Below are 18,844 nucleotides of genomic sequence, written 5' to 3'. Positions count from 1 at the left end.
CTGATAAGGAAAGCATACATTGGATTGCACTGCACTCCCTGTTTCATAGCTTACAGGCCTTAGGTGAGTTGGCATCCATCAAAATGCTTTTTGCAATTTACATGAATACGCTGATGCCTGGTGATAAGGAAAAGTGTAAGTCAACATAGTTGTGGCTGTAATTGGGTGTTACCTGTTTAGATATTCTGGGCTGTTATCTCAGGATCATTTCGCTGGCTCTGTTGAACTTCAGCTTCACCCTTGCTAGGGTTGAAAAGCTTTGCAACCTGTGTACCATTCCAGATCCCTGTAAAGGGCACTTGGCAGTCTTCATACAGCATTCCGTGCCTCAGGCATTTCCTAGAGTTCTCAGAGTGGCATTCCCAGGGGCCAACTGGGGATGGCTCTTATAGATTTATGGAATCCCAAAGTTAAAGGAGGCCTTTTAAGGCCATCCACTTGATTCAGGGTTTCAGTGCAAAAGCGTTTCAGAATTCAAGCCTCACATCGGGAGAAAGCTTATCAACAGCTCTTATTCTCAGGAGATGTATCCTAAAGTTGGATTTCTTGGACCATAAATCTGTTTGATTTAGTCTTGCCCTGTAGGAGAGTACAGAGAGAGAGAAAGAAAAGTTGCCTATTACTTAAGAGCCATTCAGGTACAAGTATTCCTTGACTTATGACCACAATTGAGCCCAAAATTATCTCCGGGACTGCCTTCTGCTGCACAAATCCCAGCGACCAGTTAGGTCCCACAGAGTTGGCCTTCTCCAGGTCCCGTCGACTAAGCAATGTCGTTTGACGGGACCCAGGAGAAGAGCCTTCTCTGTGGTGGCCCCGACCCTCTGGAACCAGCTCCCCCCAGATATCAGAGGCCTGCGGCATATGGATGTCACTCCTTGCCTTTCGCAAGCTCCTTAAAACCCACCTCTGTCGTCAGGCATGGGGGAATTGAAATTTCCCTTCCCCCTAGGCTTATAGAGTGGTTCTTTAAATTGGGGTTTTTTAGATTATTTTTAATATTAGATTTGTTTATATTGTCTTTTTATATTGTTGTTAGCTGCCCCGAGTCTTCAGAGAGGGGCGGCATACAAATCTAATAAATTCAAATACAAATACAAAATTAACAAGACAGTTGTTAAACGAGTTTTGCCCATTTTACACCCTTTGTTACCACTATTGTTAAGTGAATCGTTGCAGTTGTTAAATGCAATCAGGTTCCCCGTTGACTTTGCTTGTCTGAAGTTGGCAAATGCTGATCACATCACCCTGGGGCACTGCAATAGTCATAAATATGAGTCAGTTGTCAAGGGTCTGAATTTTGATTATACCACCATGAGGATGCTCCAATGTGAAAAATGGTCATAAGTCACTTTTTCAGTGGATATTGTAACTTTGAATGGTCACTAAAGAACAGTCATAGTCAAGGATTACCTAAATTTGTTCTTTTTCTTGTTCTGGGTAAGGTATGATGAGTAAGGTATGATTATTATTGATGATTTTTATTCATTTAACATGGAACTCAGTCAACTAAATGTTTTAAAATGTATCACAAGTATTACTGACTGGGGCTAATGGTTAATATGGATTGCTGCCAGCATCCTAGGGGCTGATGGTTAATATGGATCCTCTTAAAATGCATGATGTTCCAAGCAGTGCACTTTTTTGCAGTTCTGCTGGTGTTACTGCAGGAAGCTGCAATTTTTAAATGTATTTTATAAAATTATTGGACATTGAATTACTCCTGAACCCGAACACCAAACCCGAACTTCTGGGTTCAGCGTTCGGGAGGCCGCCGAGAAGCCCCCTGGCTGTTTCAAAAAATGACAGCCGGGCAGCGGGGCTTCCAAGTGGCCTCCCAAATGCCGGACCCGGAAGTTCGGCAAAAGTTCGGGTTCGGGAGGCCGCTAAGAAGCCCCGCCGCCCAGCTGTCACCTTTTGAAACAGCTGGGGGGCTTCCCGGCATCCTCCTGAACTCGAACGCCAAACCCGAACTTCCGGGTTCGGTGTTCGGAAGGCCGCCGAGAAGCCCCGCCGCCCGGCTGTCACCTTTTGAAACAGCCAGGGAGCTTCTCAGCGGTCTCCTGAATGCCGAACCTGGAAGTTCGGGTTTGGCGTTCGGGTTCAGGAGGAGAAATGCCCGGCTGTTTCAACTGAAACAATTCAATTGAAACGGTGGTTTTTTGCGCTTGTTTTTCATTGCACTCATTAATTCATTTTTCATTGTTTCCTATGGGAAACAATGTTTCGCCTTACAAGCTTTTCGCATTACAAACCTCCCCCGGGAAACAATTAGATTCGTAAGATGAGGTATTACTGTACTGTTCAGCCCTTGACAACCATGATATCTGGCATGCTGTGTAACAAATGATAATCTGTCTGTATTCAAAAGTCCCACAAGATCTTCACCATCTGATTTTAAGTCTCTTTTTCCACTTTGTGCTCCCATGATTTATTATTTTATTTTGTTGTATTATTATTATTATTATTATTATTATTATTATTATTGTTGTTGTTTGTTGTTGCTGTTGTTGTTGTTATTATTATTATTAATTATTGAATATACATATCGCAGGATAATGTTGCAGGCTCCAGGCTCGGTCAGTCACTGAGACTAGAGGTTAGGCTGGACTTGTACAGGAGCCCTTCCTCAGGGAACTTCTCTCATGCATTCTGATGGGAGAGAATGACTCCAAAATCTTGGAAAACAATATCTGATTTGGGTGACTGAGCCAGATTGAATTTTGCATTATAATATTTATTTGAATGTATGAGCTGTACAACTCCAATGACTCTGGGTAAGGTATGATGTTTACATCTGGCTCTGTAAATCTATTCCACATTCACAATTTGTCAACAGTTTTACTATTTGTTTCAGCTATAAAAATAATGTCTGAACGCAAAAGATTATGCTAGAGATGACCCCTAGATCAGTGCCTATTGATTTCTAGTTACTTGAATCATAATCAAGAATGGGAGGGAAACACTAGATAGCCTAACCCAGGGGTAGGCAAAGTTGGCTCTTCTATGACATGTGGACTTCAACTCCCAGAATTCCTCAACTAGCATGATTGGTTCAGGAATTCTGGGAGTTGAAGTCCACAAGTCATAGAAGAGCCAACTTTGCCTACCCCTGGCCTAACCCAATGATCTGAATCCTGTATACTAGTAGACTTCAGATTTTGGGATAACTATTCCTTTTCCACAGAGATGTCAAACTCACATTATCACAGTGGTGTCATGTGACCTATCAGGACTTTTTTCACCTTTGCTAAATTGGGCGTGTCCAAAGTATGACACATCCGGCCTGCGGACCCAGAGTGGACAGCCCTACTTTACCACTAAAAAGGTTGCTAAGATTGAAGTGCAAAGCACTTGTAGATATTTATTACCTGCATATTCCATAGTACATTTGTAGTCTTTTTATATAGGTATGTCCTGCCTTTCTTTTTGACAAATAACTCAAGGAAGTGAATGTATCCAACACATCCCATCCTCCTATTTTCCCCACAACAACAATCTTGAGAGGTGACTTGGACTTAGAGAAAGTGATCCATCCAAGGTCACCCAGGTGGCTTTCATAATTAGGGAGGAACTAGAGCTCACAGTCTCCCACTTTCTAGCCTGGTGCCTAAACCACTTGACCAAACTAGCACCTTTATCACCACCAAAAATAGTAATAATACCCTCCATTATTATGTTCAAGTTATGTTGAAATGGCTAAAGAAAGAGGTTTTTTTTAAAAGGGGTGAGTTGGTAACACCTTGGATAAGAGATCTCTGCCCTGCCAAGAGGTAACGTTCTCTGATATTGCCAAGGAACTTTCATATCAAGATTGGCAGGCAGAAAAGGCATAATATGCAGACGCTCGCTTCAATCTAGGCTGGGTGATCTGTTCCTGCAGAGGAGGTGGAATTCTGATTGTCAGGGATAAGATTCTCTCCCCCACTCCATTATGCTCCCAGTCTCTACAAGGGGAAATAGCACTGTGTGAGAGATAGGGCGAAAATGTGTGTGGCTTAACTCACGTAACATTTTTTCCCCACTTCTGTGCCAGTGAAGGATTCTATGAAACCAATTAAAGGGCTACCCATCCCAAATGTTTTCCCATCTGCAGGGTAAATATTGCAGCCATCCTGAGAACTTCATTCAACAAGCTGCATTAAGAGAAGAATACAATTAAGATCAGCGAGATACTAATACTGAAGAGCCGGGGTGGCGCAGCAGGTAGACTTCAGTAGTGCAGGCCATTGAAGCTGACTGTAGATCTGTGGGTCAGTGGTTCAGATCTCATCACCGGCTCAAGGTTGACTCAGCCTTCCATCCTTCCGAGGTGGGTAAAATGAGGACCCGGATTGTGGCTCTGTAAAAAAGTGCTATTGCTAACATGTTGTAAGCCGCCCTGAGTCTAAGGAGAAGAGCGGCATAAAAATCAAATAAATAAATACCACTCTATAAAGTCTTCGCAAGACTACATCTAGAGTACTGCATCCAGTTTTGGTCACCACACTATAAAAAATATGCTGAGACCCACGCGGGTTCCAGTTAGATGGTGCTACCAGTGCGCATCTGAGCATGCACGCACATCTCACTGTGCAATTTCACTTTTGCACATGCTCAGGATGTCATTGCAAGCCGAAACACAGCTGAGGAGCTTCTCAGCTGTGCTTTGGACAAAGAATAAAGGTCGGCATTAACAAGCGGGAGGGCAGGCAGAAGGGGTTTTTTGACGTGGAGAAGCCATCTAAACCTGGAAAAAGTCACCCAAAATTACATCATCACCAGGCTCCTACTGGTGCGCAGCCCTGGACTGTACCGTTAGGAACCCACCATTGGTTGAGACTCTAGAAAAAGTGCAGAGGAGAGCAACCAGGATGATTAGGGGACTCTGTAGAGATTCCTACAGAGACCCCAGGGAGGCTTCTCCCTGCCTTTTCCAGCTCTCTTTCCTCTCAGGAGATTCCTAGAGAGGCCCCACGGAAGCTTCTCCCCACCTGTTCTGGCCCTGTTTCCTCCCAGGAGATTCCTAGAGAGGCCCCATGGAGGCTTCTCCCTGCCTTTTCCAGTTACAGTTTTGGAGGCTCGGATTTGTAAGTGGGAAATCGTTCTTGAGAAGAGGCAAAAAAATCTTGAACACCCGGTTCTTATCTAGAAAAGTTTGTAAATAGTGGCATTCTTAGGTAGAGGTACCACTGTATTTGAGGGGCTGTCCCAGAAAGGAAGGGATCAAGCTATTTTCTAAGGTACCTGAAGGTCAGACAAGGAATAATGGATGGAAACTGACCAAGGAGGGATTCAACTTAGAAATAAGGAGAAATTTTCTGACAGTGGGAATAATAATAATAATAATAATAATAATAATAATAATAATAATAATTTATTAGATTTGTATGCCACCCCTTTCCGAAGACTCGGGGCGGCTCACAACGATGAAAACAACATTATACTGGCACAAATCTAATATTAAAAAAAAAAACCAACCTAAAAACCCTATCATAATTAAAAACCAAACAGCACATACATACCAAACATAAATTATAATAAGCCTGGGGGAAAGGTGTCTCAAATCCCCCATGCCTGGTGGTATAGGTGGGTCTTAAGTAGTTTATGGAACATAAGGAGGGTGGGAGCAGTTCTAATCTCCGGGGGGAGTTGATTCCAGAGGGCCGGGGCCGCCACAGAGAAGGCTCTTCCCCTGGGGCCCGCCAGATGATATTGTTTAGTCGACGGGACCCGGAGAAGGCCAACTCTGTGGGACCTTATCGGCCGCTGGGATTCGTGCGGTAGCAGGCGGTTCCGGAGGTACTCTGGTCCAATGCCATGTAGGGCTTTAAAGGTCATGACCAACACTTTGAATTGTGACCACAAACTGATTGGCAGCCAATGCAGGCCACGGAGTGTTGTAGATATGTGGGTGAATCTGGGAAGCCCCACGATGGCTCTCGCGGGCGCGTTCTGCACGATCTGGAGTTTCCGAACACTTTTCAAAGGTAGCCCCATGTAGAGAGCGTTGCAGTAATCGAACCTCGAGGTGATAAGGGCATGAGTGACTGTGAGCAATGACTCCCTGTCCAAATAGGGCTGCAACTGGTGCATCAGGCGAACCTGGGCAAACGCCCTCCTCGCCACAGCCGAAAGATGATGTTCCAATGTCAGCTGTGGATTGAGGAGGACGCCCAAGTTGCGCACCCTCTCTGAGGGGGTCAATAGTTCCCCCCCCCCCCAGGGTAATGGACGGACAGATGGAATTGTCCTTGGGAGGCAACACCACAGCCACTCCGTCTTGTCTGGGTTGAGTTTCAGTTTGTTGACACCCATCCAGTCCCCAACAGCCTCCAGGCACCGGCACATCACTTCCACTGCTTCGTTGACTGGACATGGAACATAATCAACCAATGGAACAGCTAGCCTTACGAAGTTGTGGGAGCTTCATTACTGAAGGCTTTCATGAACAGACTGGACTGCCACACTGAAATGGTGTAGGGCAGTGGTTCTCAACCTGGGGGTCAGGACCCTTTTGGGGGTCAAACAACCATTTCACAGGGGTCACCTAAGAGAAAAGATAAGTTTCCCATGGTGTTAGGAACTAAAACTTCTATTCTGGCTCCTTAGAACATATTTTTACAATCTAACCAATCGGGCATTCACAGTGGGGTATACCTCTGACCTTCCTCCAATCAGCTTAAAGCTCTGTTGGGAGAATTGGTGCTAGACTTATGGTTGAGGTGGGGCCACCACAACATGAGGTCGTGGCATTAGAAAGGTTGAGAACCACTGGTGTAGGGTCACCTGCTTGGGCAGAGGTTGTACTAGATAACCTACAAGGTCTCTTCCAACTGTGTTAATCTAATCTAAACATTGGAAGATGGGAAAGGATCAAGCTCATGGTATATCTTGTATGAAAAATGGAAAGTATTCTTATGCCAAACCATTCTTAGGACCACAAACACATTTTCTACTTTTATAATGAAACTGTAAACATTTAAATTCAAAAAGATTTAATTCATCCCCTCCGTTGACTGCTGCTGTTGTTTTAATTTCATGTTGTTCCTTTCTTTTGTATATTTATTCTTAAAAGTGCAGGTATAAAGTTCTCTATTAAGTGGTATGTTCTACTATAAACGCAGCCCTTATAATTTTTTTAAAATCACTGTAAGTTTCTTCTCTAGCCTTTCCTATGTTGGACTATATAATCTTTCTACTCTCAAGGAGTTATTGTTTAATTTTACATGAGGAGACTAAAAAAACTTGTTTAAAAAGTTTCCCATCTATAGTCAATTTCGGTTCATTTTATCACCTTAGGACTCCATCCTTTCATTGTGATGCATGCGTTATTTAAGCCAAAAATGCTATGGATGATTAAGGCGTTGGGTTCTAACACAGCTCTTTTTTTGTGGAAGTCATCCAAATATATTATCTCTGCTGAAGAATGCTTGCAGCCCAGACATCATTGCATTTCTTTCTTTCCTAGGGCAAGAGAAGTTAAAAATGAAAATGACCAGACTCTGGTCTATAATTAAACCAAGAGACTCAAACTGATTTGCAAAAAGTCAATTGCATCCTGTCCTCTCTGCAGCATTTTTATTAGAGTCTTATAATTTTTATTTCAGCTCTTATAATCCAGGGTGGCAACAATTTACAGATAAAGAAAATCACATGTCTTGTAAAAATTTACGTGTTCTCTTCCTCTAATATTTGTCTGTATAGAATCAGATCCATGATGGAATGACTGGGTTGCATGCATAAGATGCCTAGGTTTATTTCAGTCACATAAAAACTCAGGCTGGTAGAACTGGAGAAAAGCAAAGAGCAAATATTAAATAATATCAGCACAGAAAGGCAGTGCCACATACTTATTTCAAAATGTAGCTGAAGAGGACACTATTATTGTTGTTGTTTATTTATTTAATTTATTTATTAGATTTGTATGCCGCCCCTCTCCAAAGACTCGGGGCGGCTCACAACAGCAATAAAAAACAATATAACAGTGGAACAAATCTAATATTAAAAACATATAAAATCCTATCATTATTTAAAAACCAAACAGCAACATTCATACCAAACATAAAACAAAGTATTTTTTAAAAAAGCCTGCTTGTTGTTATCTACACCAGGGACATGGGTTTGGGGGGGGGGGGACATTATTATCCAAAGAATAGTGTACTGGGGCCCCATCATCACAAATAGATAGAACCAGGACAAATATATTTTATATTTTAATGTAATAGTTAACAAGCTTACACCAAAAAATAAGTTAATGAATTTAGTTATAATTATTTAATAATACAATTTATTTAATAATTTTACTCAGCGATACATTTAAATAAGCAAATAAACAAATAAAATATTTTCTATGCTTGAAATAATTTCTTTCTCTTTTACATTAAAAATTAGAGTTTGATAGAAAATTTTGGAGAAACTCCAGGGATGCAGCCAACCTTATAATGGCCTCATCATAACCCAATAGACAAAACTATGTTTCTATTCTTCAACAATCTGACAACTCATAGAATTGCCATCCTTCAAATACGTATTGTCTCCGGAGAGGGGCGGCATACAAATCCAATAAATAAATAAATAAATAAATTGTAAGAAAACATTTTGATGAAGTGTTGCCAACTAACCTAGTAACTTATTTCTTTTCAATTCTTCTTCCAAAAAGGACAGTGAAATCATTTGTTCAGTCCAACATTGCATCTTCCCATTCTGTATCAACAGGCCTCTGAAATGAATTTAATTGTTAACAAGCTTTATAAGAAAGATTTATTTATATGTGGATTTCTAAAGACTGTAACATATATGACATTTCATTGAAATAAGATCAATTACTATCTTTGAAAATTATTCAACAAATTGTAGCTGCTAAATATGCTTATTAAAATGAAAAACTTGATATATACCGTATCTACAGTTGGTAATAGAGATTAAGAAAGAGAAATGAGCCATGTTGTAAATTGCAATCCAAACATGAAAGCAGGAGACAAGGAGACAGGTTCCAAATAACCACTGTAGAGAATGATGGGAGTTGAAGTTATGCATACAGATATTAACAGGTCAGGAGAAATTAGTGTAGAAGAATCCTTCTGAGGTATGTATTGAAACTGTATAGTCCACATTGACTGAGTTTTAAGATTGATTGTTTCGATGCATCTGGAAGATAATAGGCTGAGGAAGCCAAGTTCAGGATCAATAGGAGGGAAAGCAGAAGGAAAAGAGGCCAATATATCCTGGGCAGAAGATTGGCACTGGAACAGCACATTATCCTTCCATTCATTACCTCCTGGTAATTCACACAGATCTCATCTAGCTTATTCCAGGAGCTTGCCATGGTTGTTCAGTCATCTTGAAGTTTCTGATAACTCCCTCTGCTACTTTCTTGCTATCTAATCTGTACAACCCTAACAATCAATTAGACAACTCTGGACTTTCTTCTCTTTTTTTGTTCTTAAGCTTCTAGGAGGGCACCAATCACTAACCACCGATAGAGATATCTCTGGATGGCTATTGACTGTGGGTGGGGTTCCTTGTAATCAATTGTTTATCCTTTGTTTGGACTGACTGAACAAGCAAAGGGTTACAGATGGATAGGGTGGGTTCCATCCTCCCCCTGCACTGAGGATTTGCATTTAATTTAAAAATGTTGTAACTCTTGTCACTATAGAATGTGCAAATTGTCCTGTCTAGACAAAGAGACCAGAGGGGGAAACTAATAAGACAAATTTGACTGAAAAGCAGAGCTATTGGACTTGCTCTTTCCAAGGCTGGGCATCTCAAGGACAAATATCAGGGTTGAATAAAGATGAACGAACAAGCAAAAGTGGGCATAGATAAAGAATCTATTCACCTCTAACTAGATCAGCTGTAAGAAGAATCGGTTTGTTTCACAAGACCTACTGGTAGTAGTTTTGCTGCCATGTTTAATTAGAATTTTAAGATTGTTTTTAATGTATTAATTGGATTGTTATTATTGTTTCCTGTTTTTCTGTACATGCTGTGAGCCATCCCGAGTCCTCGGAGAGGGGCGGCATACAAATCCAATTAAATCTAAATCTATAACTACTGCAGGCTATGTCAGAATAGCCAAAATCCATGCCAATTGACTCTTTCTGGCTTCAGAAGGATTGGGTAAAACTATGTCTATCTAAAATGAAAATATAATCATACAAATAACGTACAGTGAAAGCTTCTGAAAGCTTTTTTAACATAAAACCACTATCACATGTGGGGGGGGGGGGTTTACTAGCTAGGTAGAACTGGGAACTAGCATCTAACTTAGCTAGTTACAATCAAATGTCACTAGTTGTTTTCCTTTCAAAGATAGCCAGTAGAATTATAAATCTGAATATGTTTTTATAGGCTAGGTTGCAAAGCATATTTAGGCTATTATAAGCCATGGAAACAAAATTTATGGCCCTTTAAATCTTACTAGGCTACAACTCCCAGCATTCTTCATCACTGATTGGTGTTACTGGGAGATTTAGTTCACCAACAACTAAAATGCCACTGATATCCCACTCCTTGATATATGGTGATTGGGGGGGGATTGCATATTTTGAACTTAAAATAAAATGGAAGACGTTTAAAGTCTACATTTAGGAATCAAGAGTTATTTTTAAAATTCTGATCATAACTAGTACAGTGCTTTGGAAACCAAAAGTATATTTGTGTGTTGGTTTTTGTATTCATTATTTATTAAACAAATTTATATAGCTGCCCGACTCATACAGTATATGGGTGACTCCATGCACCTTATATTACAGATACAGTATGTATATATATATGTATATATATATTGTGTGACAAGAACAGTTTGCATCCTCTTCTAAATCATCCTGCCAATCAGGAACCACCTTGAAGTAAAAATGTTATTTGCAAAAAGAAGCAGACATATTTATCGAATGGTTAGTTTCAGCTGAATTTTCATTTCCCAAATATGGTCTGATGTGGTTCATCCACCTTTAAATCCAACCTAGAAAAAGTGCCTGAGAAACATCCTTGTGCTTGGAAGGAGAAGCAATTCATGAAATATATTTAAACTAGCTTTTGAATAAATCCATTTTCTGAATTTGCACAAGACTTTCTTGCTTTTATTATTACTAGAGTTGAACTTTAAACTAACTAAATGAAGTGACATATGCAGGAAGGCTTTTACCTCCAAAGGTATGATTCAATGATCCTATGAGCTCCCATTGTAGTGGATTGTGATGTGTATTCCAATGTAACACCAGTACCTGTACCAGGTATCTTCAAAGGCAAAGCAATTTGTTCTATAGTGCAGTTCTTGGCTTCTTATCATAAACAGAGCATCTTCCTGGCAAAACATCAGAATTCTAAGATAGCTCATAGACTATTAGTAGGGAAGCCCATAGTGCTGAACAAATATTAATTTATTATTACTTATTAATTTGACTTATATGCCGCCCAGTCCCACACAATTCAGGGTGGCTCATAACAATAGAAGGAACTAAAGAGGTCATCAATTCCAACCCCCTGCATACTGCATGATTCATACCATTCCATACAAATGACTATTCAGAGCCTCTGTTTGAAAAACTCATCAACATTAGATAAATGTAGAGCATGTTAAGCAACCAAGGTTAACACTAACCAAGCTTAATATGTTGTGCAAATGCCTTAGCTGTTCGACTAAGATGATTAAGGGGGTTGTGTGTACAGCACAGGCAAGAAGCCTTCTTTGCAGATGAATTGCAACACAAACCCATTCCCCAGCAGAGCTAATGCAATTCTATGGGGCTCCAATCCAAATACTTCACCTTCCTACCTTCTATTTCATGGCCACACTGCCCTGTGATGGGATTATGCCGCCTGTCTTTCTATAGGCACAAAGGAAGCCTTGCTCAATCCTTGCAAGGCGCCTGGGGTCCCACCCTACACCAGCCCTGAGCCCAAACAAGGATTCCTACAGGCAGCAGCCAGGAACACTACTGGGAATATAAAGACTGTGCAATCTCCATAGTTTCGCATATTCCAAATTCCTGAAAAGCTGAGATCACCGGCAGAAGGTTGGAAAGAAAAGACCCAGGTCACGATGTTTTCTTTACTCTGCATTGTCTTTCCTCGCAGAACCTTTTGTTTGTATTTGGGAAAAGTAAAATAAAGGGGTCTAGATAGGTATGGCCTAATTTGTTCCCGTGCCTACAACTTCCAACAAACTGACTGGGTTCACCCCTGGCCTTGAGAAGCGGTGGTTTTTCCTTTCCCAACCTGACACCTTCAACAGTGTTGGGTATTGGTTCCTGTCTCTTCCAAACATCAAGCAAACCCCTTGTTACTTGGGGATTGCAAAAGAAGGGCAACCGAAGGGCTTGGAAAGGCACCTTGTTTGTTTGTTTGTTTGTTTGTTTGTTTGTTTGTTTAATTTGTCAATCAAATTTACTGTAGGACAGTATACTGCTCAAAAAAATAAAGAGAACACTCAACACATCCTAGATCTGAATGAATGAAATATTCTCATTGAATATTTCATTTGCACAACTATTCCATTTGCAAACAGCATGTGAAATTGACTGTCAATCAGTGTTGCTTCCTAAGTGGACAGTTTGATTTCACAGAAGTTTGATTTACTTGAAGTTTTATTCTGTTTTTAAAGTGTTCCCTTTATCTTTTTGAGCAATATAGCTTATATAAACATAACATAGAAAGTAATGGTTAAAAAAGACAATAGACAGGGACGGTAGGCACAATGGCATGTCCCCTTACAGACCTTTTAGAAAAGGGGAGAGGTCAACAGTAGATAATTTAAGGTTATTATTTATTTATTAACTGGATTTGTATGCCACCCCTCTCTGAGGACTCCGGGCTGCTCACAACATATCAGAACAACATAACAATACATCTAAAAATCCAATTAATATAGCTAAAAAGATTTTGGGGTTTGAAGATTTGGGGAAGAAACAACAAAGTCAGGTAGTGAGTTCCAGGCATTGACCACTCTGTTGCTGAAGTCATATTTTATGCAGTCAAGTTTGGAGATTGTTTGACATTGGTTCCTTGCTCCCCGGAGCAACAGGCAAACCCCTTGTTAGTTGGGGATTGCAAGAGAAGGGCGACCGAAGGTCTTGGAAAAGCACCCTGTTCCGGGATTCATTCTCAACTGACACGTCTCCGACGGGGGTGTCTGTTGGACGGCTCGTGTGCGGATTTCAGGCCCATTTGCTGCCCGTGAAGAAGGACAGCAGATCCGGCCAAGCCGTGCCCGTTTCCTTTCCACGCTCCTTCCTTCCCTCGCTGCTGTAATCTGCAGAGAAACAAGGGCTCGCTCGGAGCGATCGGGGTCCGCCGGGTTCTGCCCTTACCCAGCGCCGAGGAGTCTACGCCCGAGCAGCAGAGACAGGCCGGCGGCGACCCTGCAGAGCTCCCTATCAGCGGACACCTCATTAATATCCCGGGAGGCGCAACGCTCCGGCGCAGCAGAGGAATCGGCGCAAGGCGCCGTTTACACGAGGCGGAAGGACGTTACAACCAGTGACTAGGCGGCGAAAGAGCATCGGGGTCGGGTTCAGTGGGAAAGGGGATCTGGGATCTGTACGACCACTCCGCACCACGGATTGGAAGCAGTTGTCAGTGGAACAGGGAGGTGCGAAGACATTCAATCCACCAAAGCTAAAAAATAAAATAAAAAAATAAAAATGCATAATCATTGAGATTAAAAAATAATAGTAATGCGAAGGGAATCGGTATGTTGTGGGTTGCCAAAAAGCTGTCTGGAGTGCGTGGTATATAAGTGAAATAAATGAATTACAGAAATACAGAACAATGAAAAATAAAGTAACAACCATCCTCTAATAATGTTAATTTGATTTTAAGATTATGGTATTGATAAAAGGTGCGAACACCTTATCAGAGTCCTCATGAATTTTCAATCAATACGGACTAAAAGTGGAACCACTCGTGTTGCTTTTCAGAAAATAACTCAATGCTGAGTTATTGAATGACATGTGAGCAAAACCAAAATAAGACAAAACATGAGTCATTTCCCACCTCCCTTCATCAGAAACCACTTAAGGCAGCAAGCGCCACAAATGTATCTCTGTTATTTTATATCGGTTACACACACAGTGTTGTTTTTTTAATCATAGTTGGGGGAAGAAGGTGAATTACTACAACCAGTCATGATTTTGCATATGTATGCACATATATATAAAAGATGCAAAGGTACGTTTTTCCCACCATGCAAAATAATTCGCTGTGGGCACTAAGTAGGCTAATGAGTTAATCATATTTTATTTTTGCTAATAATACTCTCGACCCAGATTTTCTTTCTCATGCTCATAGCAAGCTTGAAAAGTGATAGTGGTGTGAGTGGTAGAGAATGACAGCTGGCCTATAAGCAAACATTTGAAAACAAAATCAAGGTGCAAGCTTCCCCCCCCCCTTATTTATTTGGCGCTCAATACGTGCATGGCCATTAGCAAACACTGCAGAGAACATAGGATTCTCTGAACCTAAGGAGTCAAAAATAGAAAGCATTAAAAACAACACCCCCACACAACTTCCAACTTGCCTGTAAAACCCCTTCTCCCCACCCCCATTTCTAAATACCTGTCTAGTGCAATGTTTCCCAACCTTGGCAACTTGAAGAGATCTGGACTTCAACTCCCAGAATTTCCCAGCCAGCAAATGCTGGCTGGGGAATTCTGGGGGTTGAAGTCCAGATCTCTTCAAGTTGCCAAGGTTGGGAAACACAGGTCTAGTGCAATGGCCACTTCCTGCTTCCTCCTCAGCCAATGCTCACTTCCTGTTTCTTTCCCTCAGCCTTCTCCAGGAGCAAGGAGAATATAGTAGCGAGAAATGAAACTTTGAATCCCAGCTTCCAAGGGCTACATTTCTACATATGCTAGTTTGTTTGTTTATTCTCTTTATAGGTCTTTCCTTCTTTCTCCCTTTTTTCTTTCTTCCTGATATTTAAACTAATATTTCTTTCCCCTTAATCATTACGTCTTTAATTTTAACTATCTATTTTGAATTTTTCCATTTTTCCATTCAACAGTAAAATCTATTCCAGTATTTATAATAGTCTGAGTCATCTTTATTTTTAAGTTCATATGTTAATTTGAATATTATGAAAAATGTAAACTGACTTGTCACGTAATGTCCACTGTTTTAAAATGCTTTCTGTTTGTTATATGTATTTGTAAATAAAAATTTTGCAAGAAAATAAAACAAAATAAAAACTGTCGCTCTCCCATCTATTTGCAAAGGAAGCCATTGCCTTTGGGAGGCTGTACTCCCACCCCCCATCCCCAATTCCCTTGAAATAAGATAAGTCAAGGTAGAAAAAATTAAGTGGTTATAACAACAGAGCCTGGTATCCAATGTTTACTTTCATCTTCCTTCCCGATTCTTTTTTTCCTTTTTTGCTGTGCCTAAATTATTATGATTCCTTTTTAAAAGATGAGAATTGTCTTCTCCTTCTTGATGAATATGCATGCAGGAATGTAGGAGCCAGGTCACAGGTAAGATCTGAAGTTGAAATTGTTTGCTAGGAAATGCTGCAAGAGCAGAATAAATAATAATCTATTTCAATTATTATTGGAAGCTACCAGCACCCTTAAAAGTGACCTGCCTATGCTCTAGGATCCCCGTTTCTGTATGCAAAATTTGGATGTGGATTTATCTTTGTTTAGAAAATGCCTTACTCAGACTTGCTAGGAAGACCCATTAGCCGCATTAATTGATTGTAGCAAAGCTAGCTGAATCCTATGGGTGTCCTTTTGATCTTCTCTCCAGAAAGATACATTTTTCTTTGGAGAGGGGATTATGTTTTCTGGAGAGGAAAGGATCAAAGGAACACATTTAGAATATAGATGGCTTGAATAGTCCCAGCATTCAAATGCCAAGGCCATGCTAAACTCACTTAAATATTTCTCCACTGAGGTCAGGGGCTCTGTTGGTTGGCCAGAATTAAATATCTGAGTAAAACATGTATCAGATGTTTCGAAGCCTTGAAAGATTAGCACAGCTTTCCAAAAGCTGAAGCCCTCCAGATATGTTCCACTACATTTTCTATAGTCTTTAGAAAGAATGTGCCAGACTAGAGAATCTGGACTAGATATTACAATTAACTCAGATTATATGCAAGGTCATTAATAAACTTTCAAATTTCATACAGTTATTCAAAAAGTCTGGGAATTAGGCGGTCGTTTGCATATATTTTTCTTGATCTAATTGGTCATTTGACCAAGTCTTCTATGGTTGTGAATGAAAGGCAAAGTTCTGTATTCCTACTGTACTCAATGTTGAAGATAAATTTACCTACTGCCCATGCTTGATGTGCTCTTGTAGTATTTTTCTCAAACTTAATAAATGCCTGGAGCGTGGAAAACTTAGCTTAGGTTTACAAACTTCATATTCCACAATGAGGAATAGAAACTTAACAGAGCAACTAGCTCAGAATGAATCAGATAATATTGATTAATTATAATCATACAGTACAGAATCTTATTTTTCCTCCAGAGACTTTGGGGCAAACTGAGATAGCTACTTCCCCGTTTTACAATTTATGATCCAGTAAGGTGAATTTGCATAATCCTTGAAAGTTATTTTCTGTTCACTACATTGAACTGAAAATGTTCTGTGAAAACGCACTGATTTTGCTTCTGTATGTGAAGAAAAAAATAAATATTTTCCTTTAGCTCTTCTGTAATTTAATTTTCACAGTGGGGTAACTGACTTTCTCAAGCGGTGGATCACAAATCTCATCACTCTGGTCAACATGGCTAGAGATGACAAGGTTCATTTTCCAATACATCTGGAGGACATCAAGATTGTTCTGGAGGCTCATCTTCATCCCTTCCGGTCATATTTTAAGCAAGGTCAAAGCCTAGCAGTATCATTTCTGTAATTTCCTCTGCCATAACAGTGGATCCATATGGTCAGGTATGTGAAGCTGGCTGGCTCCATTCTAAGAAATGGTCTAGGCTCCCTGTCATGTGAGAAAAAGTATTTCTCCCCCACACCCATTTGAATTCAGACTCCCAAACGATTCATATCAATTCCTTTTGTTTTTATGGCTAGCCTGGAAATGTTTCTCAGCCTTGAACTAAGAAGTTCTGGCAGTCCTGGAAAGAGCTGGAAGATACAATTCCACACACAGATGTCCTTGAAATGATCTCTCCTGCTCTCAGCAAACGGGAGGGTTAGATTTTTTTTTTCCACAAGAGAAAAGCCAAAGACAGCAGGAGGAGAGGAAGAAAATAGAAGTGGGAGGAAAGATGGAAGAAAAAGCCAGAGAAAGAAAAATAAAAGGTAGGAAATGATCAACAATGTGCGTTGAAAGAGAAGATGTGCGGAATGCGTTTAGGGATATATATTTCCTGTTCTGAGCTCTGGGAGAACAATCAATGAAATGAAGGCACCTATATAACGCCAAAGAAAAAGAAACTAAACAGGATTAGAGTTTTTTTTTTTTAACGATTCTAACTGAACGGTGCAGAAGGAGTTGCGTATGAATCTGGCTTTACTCCATCAATACAGACTCGGATGAAGTTGAATCCCGGGCGACCCCCACAGATATTGGAGGATCTCCTTTTCCAATATATATATAGGGAGAAAAATCCCTCTGTTTTGTACTAAACTAACCAGTTTTTGCATTGCGGCTTCATTGACTCAAACATGATTGTTCTTGAGCAAAAGATGGTTCAAAAGTTGCATTCGTTTGTTCCTGACTGGAGTTTGGGGATGCTTTGGGGATGAACCTGAGCTAGTTTCTCTGGTGAACTTGGCTAATCCAAAACAATGAACAGAAGGATCCGTTTGAGGGGTGGGGTGGTGGCTAAAGATGGCTGTCTGATTAAGTAGATTTTCGCTGCAATCGGCAGACATATTGAAGCCTACGGCATGCTTAGCACAAGTGCATTTGAGCATCTATACTTATATTTTTAGAGGCTTTGAATTTAAACTTTTCATCTTTTGATACTGATTTGCCGCCTCTCCATCATGTCAGGGCAGACTGCAAGTTCAGGTTGCCATCTTATATGCTTTCCTGGGAGCAAGTGTCCCAGTGCTTAGTAGGATTTCCGACTAGTAGCATCCTAAATTGATCCCTTGGGAATATATAGATCTTTCTATTAACCTAAAATGTATTGCACCCACAGCAACCCGTTTACCCTTCAAAACTGCTACCTTCACACTGCTACAGCCAGCTAATTGGGAACTATAATTTACATGAAAATTAATGGGGTGTGCTATTCAGCAAAGCTGTAAACTATTCACTAATATGATGAACAGAGGGTTTTTAGTTTTATTATTGAAATGTTGTCTTTGTAAAGATCTTCTGTTTGGGGGGAAAAGTGTATAAACTCAATGAAGAAATAGAAACTAATAAAAGAAGACCAACAAGGAGAGTAGATTGCAATCTTTACTTGGTCGTTTAGGCTAAGAAAATATTGGCAAACAGTACAGCTTTATCTTCTGTGCCCTAAAATTGGTTAGGCGATGTCTTTAATGGGATTTGTTGTTAGATAACTATGGAGGTGACTGAGCTTTAAGTTTGGTCCTTGTTAACATGAAACCAATGAAGAGAAGATCCAGGGAAGAAAGGCATTCATCCCAACCTCCCCTTTTCTTTATAAGGTGGCTGTCGTTGAAACTCACCAATGGGGGGGGGGGATAGTCAAACATGCAACCATTTCTACAACACCTTTTTAATTTTTATTAATTACAGCTAAAGACAGCAATTGTTTACACCCCATGCTAACTTTTTGATCCTGGAAGGGGACTTTTTCCTCTTGGAAAGATGATTAATAAAAGTAAATCAATGCAGTGGAAGTCAGGGGAGATTGCTGCGGGATCTCGATTGATTCCCTTCTTATAGTCGGACGCAGGGAATTGCGCAAGTGCGCGA

This window comes from Erythrolamprus reginae, chromosome 1, assembly GCF_031021105.1.
Source record: "Erythrolamprus reginae isolate rEryReg1 chromosome 1, rEryReg1.hap1, whole genome shotgun sequence".
NCBI classification, from domain to species: Eukaryota; Metazoa; Chordata; class Lepidosauria; order Squamata; family Dipsadidae; genus Erythrolamprus; species Erythrolamprus reginae.
The sequence above is the reverse complement of the archived record's forward strand: the minus strand, read 5'-3'. Positions refer to the sequence as shown.